At 39.4% G+C, this 14,541-nt stretch overlaps 1 protein-coding gene across 10 annotated transcripts in view; it reads right to left on the minus strand.

The window, feature by feature from the left end:
- Positions 1-14,541, minus strand: part of ltbp1 (latent transforming growth factor beta binding protein 1) — a 208,993-nt gene that overhangs the window by 157,997 nt on the left and 36,455 nt on the right. The window lies entirely within an intron of this gene.

The following is a 14,541-nucleotide window of genomic DNA, read 5'->3' on the forward strand; positions in this document are numbered from 1 at the left end:
TCCCACACATCGGCTTGGAGAAATTTTGACCCATTCCTCCTTAAAAAAATAATTCAACTCAGTGATGTTGGTGGGCTTCCTTGCATGAACTGCTCTCTTCAGGTCTTCTTCAAGTTTCTGCCAAACACGACACTTCTCATTTAAAACAAAAACTTCTATTTTGGACTCATCCATCCACAGAACATTCTTCTAATAGTCTTCTGGTTCATCCACGTGACCTTTAGCAAACTTTTGATGGTCAGCAATGTTCTTGGAGAGTAGTGACTTTCAACTTTCTATCCTGCCATACACACCATTCTTGTTCAGTGTTTATCTGATGGTGGACTCATTGACATTGGTGAATGCAAGAGAGGCCTGTAGATCTTTAGATGTTACCCTGGGGTTCTTTGTGAGTATTGCACGCCTTGTTCTTGGAGTGATTATTGTTGGACAACCACTCCTGGGGAGTTTAACAATGGTGTTTAATTTCCTCCATTTGTATACTATCTCCCTGACAGTGGATTGGTAAAGGCCAAGCTCTTTAGAAATGGTCACCAGGCTGGAAAAGGTTACAAAACCATCAACAACTTTTTGTCTGCGCTCCACAGAAATCTCCTTTGGTCGAGGCATGGCATACTTCAACAAACCTGTGTGGTGAAGAGCAGACTTTGATAGTAAAGTAAAGGTTTATATTCTTTCAATAGGGCAGGGGCCGCTAAACTCACACCTGATTGTCATCCCACTGATTGAAACACCTGACTCCAATTATCTCTCTTAACTGATAATCCTGCATGTTCACATACTTTTTCCAACAAAGACATTTAATGTTATAATAAGCAAATGAAAAAGTATGGTTTTTTGTTTGTATAATTTGTTTAACAGGGTCCTCTTTATCTAGTTTTAGGACTTGAATGAAGATCTGATCACATTTTAGGTCACATGTATGCAGAAATACACATCTGTCCACATATGGTTTTATGTTTTAGGCTAGCCCCATGTGTGACCTCAGCATCCTGTGATTCGGTCACATAGCTTTCCCAATGCAAATCTTGGGGGTAAAGTCAAAACATTATTTTTAGCCACGCTAGCAGCATGACTCTAGGGTCTAGTCAGTCTGTCAGTTCACCACGTTGGTCCAGACTGAAATATCTCAGCAACTAGCCTATTGGATGGATTGCCATGAATTTGGATACAGACATTCATGGTCACCAGAAGATGAAGCCTAGTGACTTTAATGTTCCCTGACTTTTTCTCTTCCACCACCATGAGGTTAGCATTTATGGTCTTGAGTAAAATACCTCTACAACTTTTGGATGGATTGCAATGATTTGGTTCAGATATTCATGTTCAGCTCTGCTTCCTGTGTCAGGTAGTCACCATGACATACATCAGATATGTAGGCCAAGCAGAGTACTGAGCCACGTACCAACCTTCTCTGCATGTTGCCTGTGTAAAGACTGGGTTGTAATCATTCTTCTTTTACAGTGCCATAACTTCCTGAGGCCCTGTTTGATTTTATTTATTTGACATATCAAAAAAACAAACAAAAAAAACAAATATATATATCAGGTCATACACTGCAATAAATACAAATTCATTGAAAATGTCGAGGATAACTGTTGGGCGAACTTCTGTTGTACCTCAGCACCAGAAGTAAATAAAAGTAAAAAGGCCCAAAGAATGTATTCAAAAATGAAAGAGTCAGACTCTCACTTTTACCACACCTTCAAATAAAATTCCTACTTAGGTGAAAAATTAAAAGCTACTATACCTGTTAAGAGCTCATGCTGACTGTAACAAGTTCCAACCCAAGAAAGCCCTTGGTGGCCATACTTTTCTGGAGCTAACGTCAGACATTATGAACATCTTCCTAGTCTTGTGGAGCAAGACGCGATTCACTTTATGACAATAATACATTTCCAATATATTCAACTCAAAAGTAAAGTCATGCCTAATTCCAATGAAAAATTCATAAAGGTTGAATTTGCAAATAAATGGGGCCTTGAATTCACACAAGTTACTTTCCATATGTCTCATCCAGCACATGATACTCACACCTAGGCTAAATACCAGGGTTAGACACTAGTTAAACATGATGCAATCCAATACAGTAATCTAGCAACAAATTCAACCTTTGTGAAACCTGTAATGTTCCATTTCTGCTGAGACTGATTCAGAGAGATGTTGACTCAACTCTGTGGTAATTCTTGAAGCTGTAGTTTGTGGTGTTGCATTGTCAAAATATCAAGCACATTATAACTATACAACATCCTTTATGGTTTTAGTTATTCAAATGAATTGTGATACAGTTAGAATCCTCTGAAACTTCCTTACTTTCCAGATGTAGGCATCCTAAATCTTTCATTTCAGCTCCAGTAGACAGATGGCATGGAACAGAGAGTGAGGGTGTTGCATGTAATAAAGGTGTCTTGGCTGATTTTAAACCCAGGATTTAGTGAGCTGAGGGTACAGGTTGTAACCTTCTGAGGCAGCAGGATGCCCTGACACTGCTCATTTTAAACAAGGACAGCCGTGAGGGAAGGTTGCAGTATGATAGCAGAGGGTATTTCTATGCTCTTACTCCCTGGTCTGCAGCTGCTGCTTCCTTAGGCAATGAGTCATCCAATGTTATTATATGCTCAACTGCAGTACTAAATGTGGCCTGAGAGGATTCTGCCATGTTCCAGCACAGTAGGACAAAAGGGACATAGTCAAACTAAAATATTCTAATTACACCTAATCCTAAAGTAATCAATAGTACAAAGCTACCATATCAAGTCTAGTTGTAAAATGACTTTAAAAGTCACTATTTACATGTAACTAATACCAGATGCTGGTGTGACAGGCAGCTGTCAAAGGCTGAGCATTAGAAGTACATGAATTAATCATTAATCAAGTACCACAAGCCCTGAAATGAACATTATGTTTAGTGTTCTATATCACCACCATGCCCAGTGAAGTTCAAGTTTTCAGTATATGGGTTAAGCCAGTAGTCAGCATAGTACATCAGAACTTGTCAGGAAGCTCTAATCGGAAAACAAACTGTATGTCACCCCCCAACTACAGTGATTCCCAGCTGCAATTCGCCATTTGGTAGTCCCATATAGACAGTGTTTCTGTTATATACATTTTGCAGCAGCGGTCTGCCACTGCAAAATTATTGCCGCTGCTGCTTCAGGATTTTATGAAATATCACAAAGTCGCAATTACACGACTCTGTGAAGATGTCCGCTCCACTGAACTCAAACGAACGCTCAGCCGCTCTTCTCCACTTTGAGGATGAGCAACTGGAACAGTGACAAGACGTCAATCATTCGCAAAGTCATGACAACCAAATAAACAACAAGGCAGGGCAGAGCATAGTCGGACTGGTCATCGGGAGCAATGGGAGATATCCTGGTGGGCCGGTCTCTCTGTGGGCCGTTTGAGCAGCCCATTATACAAAAACAAGAGCAAGATGCGTCGCCAGCCCACTTTGATTATGCACCAGCCCACATCCTCCCCCTCAACATCCTCAATACCAGTTCAAATATTAGTCAAGGTTTGGCAGCTGAAGCCATAAGAAGACAACAGGGATAAGATAAGCAAGGTTTGGGTTTGGCTAGCTTGCTAATTAGCTATATCGGGTGCCTTTTGTTGAACCATGTTCAACTTTTCATAAAGTCAATGTAATCGTCATTGTCACTTTTCGTGAACCGACCAATCACAGCCTGGATGGGGCGGGACATTAAAAAAAAGGTTGACGTGCTACAGTAAACTTTCGAAATATTTAACTCATTGTTACGCATGAATGGTTATGATTACTAAGTTAGTACTTAGCATTAACAAATTAGAGACTAACCACCCAGGTACAACAAAAGCCTTTACCCCCGCTCCTGAAAAAAATCCTAGAGGAAAGAGTGTATTTAGCCATATTATCAATATGCTTTCTGCAAAGAGACAATGCTGTTCAGTTTTTCAAAAATGCAGACATCTCTACGGCCGATATTTCCAAAACTCAGCAACTCACATCAGAACAATGTAGATGGATAATTAGCACTACAGGTAAGAGGGAAAACATGTATTTTTGATTTTGGGGTGAACTGTCCCTTTAACTAAAAATCCAGCCTTGGAATAGCCTTACTCAACAGTATGTAGTGCGTTCCACACGTCATGGCTCAACAGAAGAGGTGAGTCCATGGACGAATCAAGGGGTTAGTTCAGACACCTCTCTAATAACAGCAGAACCGAAAAGTGTAAATGTTATTATACAGCTGAGATTACAGCTAAACAGTTGAAAAAACGACTTTAGAAGAGAGCTTTAGCGAATATTATGGATATGGAAGAACCCAAGTTTCAATGACGTAAGTACCGTGCTGCCATGCCGGTAAATTTTGATGGGAGCTGGGAGGATTTTTTGTATGCTAAAATATTAGTTGTTTAACTTTGTTAAAATCGCGAAGGTTTCAAATTTCATATAGACACTAGTGGACGCCAATTTGTCTGACAGTAAACCTCTGGAACATGTTTTATATTCTCAGAAAGACTGATGAAAGAAATGCTGAATGAGAGACTGCATTGAGTTACAGACGCTGGTGGTACAGAGGCTAGCCTGGACATGACGTCACGACTTTGACTCTCTGTTGGACTGTATTGTAACTGCCATAAATCCAAACTGACTAGAGCCACTGTTCTTCATGAGTAGTAGGAAATTACAGACTTTGAACAGCTATCTTAGAAGTATAGCCATACCGATACTGGATAATTGAGGCAATTTTGGGTAAAAATTATATAACATTATATCAGTCAATATTAATTTTTCAATTAGGATCCCTAAAATTTAGTTATTAAAGAATTGTGACCAACATATGTACTGAGAGGAACATTTAAGTATTAACATTTGGAGGAAATTTTTTAGGTCCATCACTTATTGGATGGGAGAGGAGCTGAAGTCACAACACAGTCAGAGATGACTGTCAAAAAGTCTGAGACTTTGTCTTGACATGTTGCCAGATGGGACTGTTTATGTGTTTGTGTATTACTTTTTTGATCATAGCAAAAATAGTAAGTCTATTTGAGCCCCCAGATCCTGGTATGGGCTGGTGGTAAAAATAAAAGTCAGCATGAATATATGTGTGCTCATCAGTGTTTGGTCAGCTGTTAGTGATCAGAAACACCAGGCAACCTCTAATATTAAAAGTAATGTGTGTGTTTACATCCTTTATCTTCTCAATTAGGTCAAATAAACGTTATACAGTCAGCCCTGACATTAGTGGAGATAAGCAGCTTATCTCAACTTAGTTACAGAGATCAATTCCTCACCAACAGATAGAGGTAAAGGCTGTAGACATGAATGAAGGGGGTTCTCTGGTGTTAACAATATATGAAAATGGAAATAATGATTACTGCATCTTGTCCACATGCATCCATCCATCAAGCAAAAAAGGGGAGCCTGTTTGTGAGCAAGAAAATCATCTTCAAAGTGGGGGTATTCACGGTCCTCTCGGTTCCCAATATCTGAGATGCACCCAGAGCCCAAGTCATGCCTGGTCCAGATTATATTTAGTCTTACTGGATCCAGGTAGGTTCTAATTATCCTCGAGTCAATTTCAGGCCTGTTCTGATATTTATTATTTTTGGATGGGGCCTGTACCTCAATGAAGTTTAGTAAAATGATAGTCAGGTGCCCATATGAACATTGAAACATGTTTTGCTTCCTGTAATAATCGTCCTGTTCATACTGGCCATTATGAACAGAACAGAAGTAATAATTACAGCAAGCAAGACCTTTCAATGTTCATATGAGCACCTGACTATTGTTTTAAGACAGACTTGAACAATTGTGAATCTATCCTTTAACACCAGGATGAAAAGCAGTGTTACACTGCCCTCTCTGGTTGAATGTTTCAAGACTGTTAAATCTCTAACAGTCACAAATGCACTCTGTTGCACAATAATCACAACCAATAGTGATGTCCCAGTGTACTGAGTCACTCTGGAATACACTTCTACATCACTGCAGCAAGGTGAGAAATTAAATCACCATAGGTCTCCCAAATGCACTCGTATGACAACAGAACTTTGACAAAATATTTACAAGTTGTTCCATGTAATAGAAAGTTCTGCAAAAACAACAAAACAATGGCTGACCACGATATACTGTAGGCTTTGCAAAATGGTCAGCAATAAAAAAGCACATACCACTTGTAATGAATTGGCTAAAAAAGCTTTCATTCTAGAGTGAATATAAAAATTACCTAAAAACAACAGCTATGACATTAACTCCTCAGCGGTAACAGGTAGGTCTGCAGAGTGCTGGACATTTGAGTCTATAGACAATGTCTAGTCGGATTTAGCCTCAGATTGAAGAAAGGCAGCTAATTTTCTAAACTGTAAATTAGTTGCAACACTTAAACATTGACGCCAACTAACCAATAACCTTCCTGTGATGAATTAAGGTTATTTTATGATCCAAATAATTTTTCTTGTCATTATGAGCTGATGTTAGAATTAAGCTCAAAGCACCGCTGTGCCTATTGTTTGCAAAAACTACATATGGGAAATGAAAACAAGACTTCATGACAACCTTGTACAAGTGCAAAATTCCTCTTGATGGTGGCTCTAAAAGATAAGGTCAAGAGGTCTACAAACCTCTACAAACCTACAAAAAATATTCATATTAAAGATTTAACACCGATAGAAAAATGATATGGCCTTCCCCAGGGTTGTCCAATGTAGGATACAAGGAGAGTGCAGGGCCACAGAAAGGAGATGATAAACATGGAGGAAGAGCCATTTATCAACTGGGCATATTTCCATCCCATAAATAATGATATGGTTTAAAGAAACAGAAATTGATAGCCTGGTAAATAGCTCTGCTATGACCCTGTAATGTCTTAAATAGCTCTTCTGTGTAGGTTATGCAATTATGAACATGGTATGCAAATCTCTTTTATGATATACAGTAATGTGATCATATGTATTACTGTGTATAAGATAATAGTTAAATTCTACTATATAGTCATAAAATCATCACTGGTAAAAAACCTTCTCAACAGTCTGTTAGTATTATTATTATCGAATTTGTCTTCATGTGTTCACAAAGTGGACTTGACTGTATGTGCAAACATGCTTGTGTGCATGCACACACCGTAGCCTAGAAGAATTAATACATTTTCATTAATTTGTGCTACATGACCACAACAAAAAAGTTGTTCAACATTTCACATGGGATTCTGACTACACCATATTTATTAAGGACTTTGAAATGTTTTTTTAAACCTTCGCATTAAAGGTACCTTGTGGAAGTTTTGCTCACAAGTAGCACTGTGGGTAAATATTTTCCCTGTTTTATTTTCTCCGGCGCGTACAAGAGGACGCAAATGCACACAATGCCAATGGTTTTCAGTGGTGGCTGGCCAATAGAGGGCGCTAGGGAACCGCCTTTCTTGAGCCCTTGAGCCACAAAAACCCCATTTTTAATAATAATAATAAATTAAACAAATTGTCAATATTTGTGTGTTTGAAATATGGAATGCACCCACTAACATGTGTAAAATATGATAGAAAATCATCTGTGCAACATATATGCTTTTCCTACTTGTCCCCTCCGCCTGTCTGCATGTCTCAGCAGCTCTGGGGCGATGGAGAAATCGCCCACAGGAGGCAGGTCTGAGTAGCAGCTTAGCCAAAGATATGACAGGAGTGAGGGATATGAAGCACCTGTCTGAGAAAGTAAGGAAAAATGAGAACACCAGGGCAGCTAGAGCTAAGCTACATTGATGCCAACAGTAAGATCGTTTTTTCAAGTCCTTTACCATCCAGAACGCAACCGCCGACACCATTGCTACAGCGCTTCAAATGGACAGTGAATAACCAGGTATCAAGCAGATATACTCAAACTTTGACTGATAGTGTACATTTGTTCATGTTCAGCCCCAGTGTGTGTTTTTGTGTGATGTGCATAGTTGATATTTTAAAACAAATCTCAAATTATTCCATGTGTTACATATCAATTGATATTTACAAGGTTGTTTATGTTATTATTTTTGGTATTTCCTTCTGTTAACTGTTGTATTGGTTATCAGGGACCCCACAATTTATTTTTGTGTATAATTCCATTTTATTCACTTGTGAGAGAGTTTTGAAGCAGAAGTTTGCTGGTGTTTATTATCTCTACACCCCAGAGCACTTGACTCCCATGCTTATGTCCATTCAAGTGTCTGAATAGCAGCTTGACGCCACCAACTGCACTTCATGTTTACTTATCCTGATCTTTACCTCCCTATTGGTTTCCCCAACAAAACTAGGTCCATAGGTGCATCTCAAGAAATAAACATTTTCTATTACATGATTTATATTATACTGAAGTAATGTGTTTGTCAAGGCATTACTTACTGCTTTAATTTATGTTGGAATAAAATAATTGTTAAATATTTAACTGCAAAGTAGTAATTCCTTTTTTGCATTATATCATACTAGGATGTTTGCTGAAATTGATTGGATGTGGCAAAGTCCTATCTAGAAGATTTTCCACCAGCTGCTACTGGGTTTCACACTATTCCACTGGCAGAGGGCAGGGAAGAGTATAATTGCTAGCACGTAAACATGGATGTAAACAATGCCAGTTTTGACATTTTCAGAAATTTGGCTTTGCAAATGTTTTATGAGGAAGGAAATCCATTCAACACATTTCTTAGACCTCGGGATACACACAATGTATTTTGGTGAGAAACACTGAATGTAAACAGATTTTGGTCACTTGTGGGCAGCAAAAAAAGCTGAAAACACAACACGGACATATTATCATTTTGTAAAGTTGACAAGGCAAATGTGTAAACAGCAAAGAAGCGCTTATTTACACATCCAGCAGACAAGGAGCAACATTAGCATTTATTTAGAGTCGTGTTTCTGTCCGCCTGACGAATAGGCCAAAATATGGCCTTTTAGCTGCTACAGTAAATGCTTCACTATGTTCACCAGCTAGTCACTAAATTTGTCGGTTTGTTGCTGAACAGGTAGCGTACAGTGGGTTTAGCAGAGCATTCTCGCTGAAAACAGCTGCTTTCTGCACTGGAAACTGCTACCTGCTCCAGCAAATTCCCCTCGAATGCAATTTAGCATTGCACTCCTATAACAGTGTCAGACTCTATAGTCTGTTTTTATTCCAAGCATTCTTTCTTCTTGTCAAAACCTGGCGCCTCCATTTCCCACAATGTAACTTGACTGCGACAGTTTAGTTTGAGATTCGGGTGTGTTATGCTAATGTAGCCTCACGCCACTAACCTCAAGCAGAGATGAGGAGTGGGCTAAAAAGGTCTGGTAAGGTCAGTTCTTTGTAACTCCACCCCCCGAGAATTGGTAGTGGTGGTAGTGGTAGTACTCCCTAATGCCTGGAAACAGACTTTGATGTGTGCCCGTTTAACACAAAGGCATGAGATTGATATCGATCTTCTCATATCACTTTCAGAGATAAAGCAAATACATGTGTTTGGAAAAATGTTGAGCTATCTTTAACAGGATTTAGTATGCATACTGACAGCTTTGAGTGTGGGAATAATTCAATTCAATTCAATTTTATTTATATAGCACCAATTCATAACAGAAGTTATCTCATTGCACTTTTCCTACAGAGCAGGTCTAGACTGTACTTAATAAATATATATATATATATATATATATATATATAGGGGTTTCTTGACATTATTCATTACAGCAAAAAGCCAAAGCAAAAAGTATTGTGTGTACACGAATGTTATGGTACCAGATTGACCACTACTTCCATAGAAGCTTGGTCCTAAATAATGCAACCACAAACAGCTTCAAACCTGAGCTGTGAGACAGAGAGAACAGTGACGGCAAGAGAGAAGTTATAAACCTAAGATTTGAGGACAGGATTGGCAATGACTGAGCCATTAAATGAAAAAAGTAAGAGAAGACTTTGGAGAGTGTCCAAGGAATGATTACAAGAGCCTGCTAGTCTAAAATATCAGAGGGGATATATATTTTACTCATTTCTACATAAACAGATCGGTGAGTCAGGGTTGAGGGAGTGAGGTGTGTGTATATCAAGTTTCAGGTTTTTATATGTATGTGTGTGTGTGTGTGTGTGTGTGTGTGTGAGGGGTGGGCTGAATCTGTTCAGTCTCGGCCTTCACTGCTCTGGCCACAATCACAATCCACCGCCGACCTCTACACTCTAGTCTTCCCAGTCTTCTTCCCCACGAGAGCTGACATACTCTGGTCTACTGTAATGAACCCACTGAACCTCACCAGAGCCCTCTCATGTATTAGCAATATTGCAACAGGCGGACTGCAGTGAGGGAAAGAGAATATTTTTGCACTGCTTGTCAGTGGTTGACTGAAGGGATCAGACAGACTCTTTTATGGTTCTTACAATGTGTAAGAAGTTTCAAAGTTTCAAAATTTAATTTGATTAGACTGAACTTGTATTGTAGGTTTTGAAACTGAAATATGAGCATAATTCTCGCATCAGTTTCTGTTATGTTGTATGTTGCAATCATCCATTCATCTATTTTCGGGAACATATCAGAGTCCAGGTTGAAGTGGCAGCAGGCTAAGTAAGGGAGCCCAGACAGCCCTCTCCCTAGCCACATCATCTAGCTCTTTCGGGGGCTCCTGAGGCAGAATATGGAATATGTAATCCCTGCAGCGTGTTCTGGGTCTGCCCCATGGTCTCCTCCCAGTTGAAGATTAAGAAAATCTCCAGAGGGAGGGATCCAGGAGGCATCCTGATCAGATGCCCAAACCAGCTCAACTGGCTCCTTGCAATGCGAAAGGGCAGCAGTTCTACTCCTAGTTCCTTCTAGATGTCTGAGCGCCTCACCCTGTCTCTAAGGGTGTGCCCAAACACCCTGTGAAGGAAACTAATTTCTGACACTTGAATCCATGATCTCAGTCTTTCTGTCAGAACACAAAACTCATGTCCATAGCTGTAAGAGTAGAGTTGGAACTGAATGGTAAATTGAAAGCTTCGCCTTTGAGCTCAGCTACCTTTTCAGTACTATAATCCGGTACAATGCTTGCATTAATACCAACGCTTCACCAATCCATTTGTCAGTTTCAGTCTGTCTGACAATCATTTTGATCACTTTGATGAGGACTTTAGCAATGATTTCACTGTAGCCCCACTAACTGCTTTGATTGGACTGCTTGAACTGGTCTGGTGCTAAATAGTTATGAGGCTGAGGTCATCTTCCTTTTTATATTGTTTGCCAGACAGCTCCTGCTACAATCCTGGAAATCTGAAATGGTTTTCATTTTTACTCGTGGCTAAGGAAACTTGGGAATGCATTACATCTGGAGAAACTTTGGTGTAATGTGTCCACCACAGAGAGAAATTCAAACTTAAAATTTGGTAACCTTTCATCCACCTTATGACTCCATGTTAACTTTACTACTGGCCACTGTATATGAACTGCTTAATTTACTACATGTCAGCAATGTGTGGCATAATTTGTGAGTTCAGTGTTTAAAATTATGTAAAATTGTCAATTTGAAATTTGTTGTGGTGCCACATTTTGAATTTAAGATTGAGTTTGATCAAATTAAAAATACTTAAACAAATGTGGGATTGCAGATTGCCATGGAAAACAGCTTCCCCATTTAATGTAATTTTAATAAGTTACCAGGACTTAAAGCATGAAAATCTTCACATCTTTGTGTGCGCTGGTATAGCAGCAACAGGAGAAAATAACTGTCCACTCAGCACCACACAGGGTCTGCTACTTTGTGACCATATTTGTGAACAACCCGTAATAGCAAATATTCCTAAGCCTGTGTTCCCTGGTAAAAGCTTCTTTACTCAGTTTGGGTCAGTGGTACACAGTATTGAGTGTATGAAACGTACACCAATATTGATATGAATTATACAGCATATACTGATGGAGCCTCATCTTGTCATTTGAGCTACTTTGTTTATTTTCCATTTACAGAGCCAAGGCTGTGTACAAACACCAGATTTTTTTTTTTCCAGCGCACACAGAATGGACAGCTAGCAGACCATGAGAAGATATTTGCTGACATGTATTGGAATCTCATACCCCACCTTTAGTGATATAATTGTAATTATTAGAGACAAAATTTATCACCTCTTACCTTTAACCCAGCAACGATTTATCCTTAAAGACAGGAACCTTAGAAACAGCTGTAAAACCTGATATTGTTATAGCGAGCTACGAGCTTAGGACCCAAATGCAGAACACAGTAAAGTGGAGAACTGGATAGTAGTAGTGACAGTCATTATAATACGGCAAGCAACCACAGGTTGATGAGTGCTCTTCCAGAGCGGGCGAGTCCGGTGTAATCCGCTGTAGCCAGTAATGATGTTAGTAGTCACAGTCCATGGAGAATAGACTGGGCTTCAGAAGACGGAGATGGTGGGTGTAGGTTCTGGGTTTGGCTTGTGTAGCGTGGAAGGCAGAACAGGAAAGGCAGCTGGCTCGTGTAGTGTGGCAGGTAGAACAGAAGGCAGCTTTGCAGATATCAGAGAGGACACGGTGGCTGCGATCACTGGCAGGGAATAACTACGGGTTTCAGGCAGGCAGTGATCAAAACCAGAGAATAAGTCCAACAAAACAAACAAATCCGAAAGGGAGCAGGCAAAGTTCAAAAGTCCATAATCCAGGCAAGGTCCAAGAGAACAATGAATCAATTCAACAGAACTCAGACAAGAAATGCCAGGATACTTGACACAGGAGACAAAGTACAACCAAGAATGCACGTGACAAGGACAACGACCCAACAATGAACAAAATAAAAGACCCGGACTAAATACACTGAGGTAGGTGAAACAAGGAGACACAGGTGCAATCAATCAAGGTGGGGCCAACAATCTAAACTGGAGGGAAAGCAAACAAAGACAGGAAGTAAATCCACAAGACACATGAGGAGACAAGAACACTACAAAATAAAACAGGAAACAGGACAAAACCCCAAACTATGACAGATCTATATTTGACTGCTTCTTACCCTTAGTTAGCACCTCTTTACTAGATATGATCAATCTGTCTTTATTAACAGGCAGTCTTTTAAAGTAGTAGCACCGCAGTCTTTTAAAGTAGCTGTGATTAAACCTCTTCTTAAAAAGCCCAGTCTTGAGCCAGGGCTTTTAACCAACTACAGACCTATGTCTAACCTTCCCTTTCTCTCTAAGATCCTTGAGAAAGACAATCAGTTGTGTGACTTTCTAAAAAACAGTATTTGGGATTTTTCAGGCCCTTCTAATTGCAATGGACTTGTCTCTGTACTTGTCTTGTTAGATCTTAGTGCTGCATTCGACACCATAGGGACATAAAGACCTGGATGACCTGCAATTTTTTTATGTTAAACTCTGACAAAACTGAAGTTATTGTACTTGGCCCCAAACACCTCCAGGACACATTATCTAAAGATATAGCTACTCTACATGACATTGCCCTGGCCTCTAGCACCACCGTAACAAACCTCAGAGTTATCTTTGATCAGGATATGTCTTACTTCTAGGCTGAATTATTACAATTCCTTATTATCAGGCTGCCCAAATAAGTCCCTGAAGACTCTCCAGTTGTTCCAGAATGCTGCGGCACGGAACAACAAATTGGATTTTCCTGGTAATGCTAGTTGTAGTCCCTTTATGCTGTAAATCACTGCAGCAAGGTGAGAAGTTAAACCACTGGAGGTCAGCGAAGACAAGATTTTCAGGGGGAGTTAAGTTACTCTTTAAATATGACACTGAAATTGACTTATAAAAATTGAATGAAATTAAATATATAATGCAAAATGAATATTCTGTTCACCATATCATGATCATCATGGCTTTTTTTCATGGATTTTTTAGATTTTATTAGTTTATTTGTCATATTTCGGCACAGCAACATCTACAGGTCAGTAGCTGTTGGAAAATTCAGCTGTCTCAGGGTCTTTATGCAGGTCGCTGTCCAGTATCATCCTCTGTTGCACCAACAGTGTGACATCACCTACTGTAGGCTATAATATTCTCTTGTCTAATATCTCTGTGATTGTCACATCCCCTTGACCACCTCTTATATTAGTCATGGACTGCTTTGCTATAGAAATGTTTTTTTTTCCATGTAACTTCATGTCATACCATTCTCTCTTTATTTCTGTCACAGAGTGCTGCTCTGATGACACATCGTTTACAGCTATACAATTAATATTTTGTAATTGTTTCAGGTCCTCTAATAACACTGCTGACTTTAATAATCTTATTATAAAGTTAGGCACCAAAACACTGGATAATCTATGTAGGTATAACATCCAAATAATATATTTAGATATCATCTAAAATCTGTTAGATTTACACAGATTTTAGGCAGATTTGTGATCTCTTTCACTCAGCTGCTTGGGCACACCCGACTGATCTGATCAGAAGTTCCTTACCTGGGGATTATTGCCCTATTTTTTTATTCTATCAAATGACAAAACTGCTCTGTAACCAATAGGAGACTAGCTCCATGTGAGAGATAAATCCCTTCTGCAAATTGAGAGCAGCTTTCGAGGACACAGATCTGGAAGCAATTACTTGTGCCTGTGCAGTGCATAAAAAATCCTCTTGACGTTTTA

Source organism: Siniperca chuatsi, linkage group LG11, assembly GCF_020085105.1.
Source record: "Siniperca chuatsi isolate FFG_IHB_CAS linkage group LG11, ASM2008510v1, whole genome shotgun sequence".
Lineage (NCBI taxonomy): Eukaryota > Metazoa > Chordata > Actinopteri > Centrarchiformes > Sinipercidae > Siniperca > Siniperca chuatsi.